This window comes from Oncorhynchus tshawytscha, linkage group LG32, assembly GCF_018296145.1.
Source record: "Oncorhynchus tshawytscha isolate Ot180627B linkage group LG32, Otsh_v2.0, whole genome shotgun sequence".
Taxonomy (NCBI): domain Eukaryota; kingdom Metazoa; phylum Chordata; class Actinopteri; order Salmoniformes; family Salmonidae; genus Oncorhynchus; species Oncorhynchus tshawytscha.
The window spans coordinates 16,540,058-16,543,177 of record NC_056460.1 but is presented as its reverse complement, the minus strand read 5'-3'; positions in this window follow the sequence as shown (position 1 = coordinate 16,543,177).

Below are 3,120 nucleotides of genomic sequence, written 5' to 3'. Positions count from 1 at the left end.
AAAAATAATCTGCGTGCTCGTTGTCCTTACCAGGGTCTTGACCTGACTGCAGTTTTGTGTCATAACCGATTTCAGTGGGAATAGCCTCCCTTCGATGGCCACTGGTACGCTGCAGAAGTCTGTTCTTCACGGATGAATCCCGATTTCAACTGTACCGGACAGATTGCAGACAGTGTAGCGTGTATGTGTGGGCGAGTGGTTTGCTGATGTCAACGATATGAACAGAGTACCCCATGGTGGCGTTGGGGTTATGTTATGAGCAGGCATAAGCTATGAACACAATTGCATTTTATCGTTTGCGATTTGAATGCATGAAGATCTGCCGGCATCACGTCTTGTTTCAGCATGATAATGCACGGCCCCTTGTCGCAAGGATCTGTACACATTTTGTGTACAGATCATGTACGACCGCGTGATCCAGATCCCACAGGCCACAATCAACAGCCTGATAACCTCTATGCGAAGGAGATGTTGCACTGCATGAGGCAATTGGTGGTCACACCACATACTGACTGGTTTTCTGATCTATGCCCCTACCTCTTTTTAAATTGACTAATTTCCTTATATGAACTGTAACTCAGTAAAATCTTTGACATTTTTGCTTGTTTTTGTTCCGTGTATTATTATGTTTAGAGTAAAATGGGAGGAGTTTAAACTCTCGTCCTCCTGCACAAGTGAATGTTTCAGCCAACAGCTGCCAAGTGCTAAGCCTGGCTGCACACAGCAGCAGAACTGGTGGACATTTTGAGTTTCTGCTGGCAGTCCTCACGCAGTCTATGAAAGAGGAAGGGAGTGGGGGATGGGCATACTACGCAGTGAGCTATTAGCTGGCTAGTGTTTTACTGAATAACTAATAGCAGCAGCATTTTTAAACAATCTATTTTTGGGTTCGTCATGTAATCCAAGAACATGTAATCTAAGCACATAAAACCGTTTAATCCTGACTCTCAACAATGAGTAAAAAACAATCAACAACCGTCTTTTTCTGTGCATGTTCGCTTTATCATTGTTTTGCTATTGCCGTTAGTGATTATAGGTCTGTTAAGTAAAATCCTTATTTCTAAACAATTTTATCACACTTTCTTCTCAGAAATTGTGTGTTTTCACCTGTTATCTTTGTATCTTTTCTATCTACGGTGCCTTCGGAAAGTATTTAGGTTACATCCTTATTCTAAAATGGATTAAATTGTTTTTTCTCTTCATGAATCTACACACAATGGCCTGTAATGACAAAGCAAAAACAGGTTCTTCGTTTTTTTTTTTTCCTCCCCACATGTGCATAAGTATTCCGAGCCTTTACTCTGTACTTTGTTGAAGCACATTTGGTAGCGATTACAGCCTCGAGTCTTATTGGGTATGACGCTATGAGCTTGACACACCTGTATCTGTGGAGTTTCTCCCATTCTTCTCTGCAGAACCTCTCAAGCTCTGTCAGGTTGGATGGGGAGCGTCGCTGCACAGCTATTTTCAGGTCTCTCTAGAGAGATGTTCGATCGGGTTCAGGTCCGGGCTCTGGCTGGGCCACTCAAGGACATTCAGAGACTTGTCCCGAAGCCACTCCTGTGCTGTGTGCTTAGGGTTGTTGTCCTGTTGGAAGGTAAACCTTGGCACCCAGTCTGAGGTCCTGAGCACTCTGGTGCAGGTTTTCATCAAGGATCTCTCTGTACTTTGCTCCATTCATCTTTCCCTTGATGCTGACTACTCTCCCAGTCCCTGCTGCTGAAAAACATCCCCACAGCATGATGCTGCTACCACCATGCTTCACCGTAGGGATGGTGCCAGGTTTCCTTCAGATGTGACGGTTGGCATTCAGGCCAAATAATTCAATCTTGGTTTCATCCTACCAGGGAATTTTGTTTCTCATGGTCTGTGAGTCCTTTAGTTGCCTTTTGGCAAACTACAAGCGGGCTGTTATGTGCCTTTTACTGTGGAGTGGCTTCCATCTGGCCACTCTACCATAAAGTCCTGATTGGTAGAGTGCTGCAGAGATGGGAGAACCTTCCAGAAGGACAACCATCTCCACAGAGGAATCTGGAGCTCTGTCAGAGTCACCATCGGGTTCTTGATCACCTCCCTGACCAAGGCGTTTCTCCCCCAATTGCTCAGTTTACCCGGGCATCCAGCTCTTTGAAGAGTCTTGGTGGTTCCAACTTCTTCCATTTAAGAATGATGGAGGCCACTATTCTACCTTCAATGCTGCAGAAATGTTTTGGTTCCCTTCCCCAGATCTGTGCCTCAACACAATCCTGTTTCAGCTCTCTACAGACAATTCCTTCGACCTCATGGCTTGGTTTTTACTCTAACATGCGCTGCCAACTGTGGGACCTTATATAGACTGGTATATGCCTTTCCAAATCATGTCCAATCAATTGAATTTACCACAGGTGGACTCCATTCAAGTTGTAGAAACAACTCAGGGATGATCACTGAAAACAGGATGCACCGGAGATACATTTTGAGTCTCATAGCAAATGCTCTGAATACTTATGTAAATAAAGTATTTCTGTATGCAAAAAATATAAACCTGTTTTGTCATTATGGGGTATTGTTTGTAGATTGCTGGGAATTTGTTATTTAATCAATTTTAGAATAAGGCTGTAATGTGGAACAAGTCAAGGGGTCTGAATACTTTCCGAAGGCAGTGTATAGTGTGCTCAGCTGCCCTAATATTCCATACTGGTGTTCAGGTACAAGGAACATGATTGATCCCTGTATTGATTGATATTTGTCAAATTGTTCAACTCGTAAACATTGATACATTTGGCTATGGTGTCTAAGGTTATATACTCTCTCAGGCTTTTTTAAAATCATTACAGTGAAAGGTCCTTATTTTCACCTGCGTTCTTATTTTACGACAGAAGTAGTCTAGATTTGTGGTGGTTAATTAACCGGTTCTCTCTCTACCACCCTCTCTAGTTAGAAACAAATATTTCCCCCCTACTTCTTTCAGAGTGGTTTAGTCCTAGCTAGGCTGTAATTTTCCATGCAGCGTTAAACTGTGCTAGTGTGGGGGAGGGGCGGTACTAAGTGTGTCAGGCTGTGCACTCTAGTACTGACTGTGCTTCTAGCCTGAGTTTTTTTTGTTTTTGCTGGCAAAAAAGCAGTCTTTGTGCTGCATGC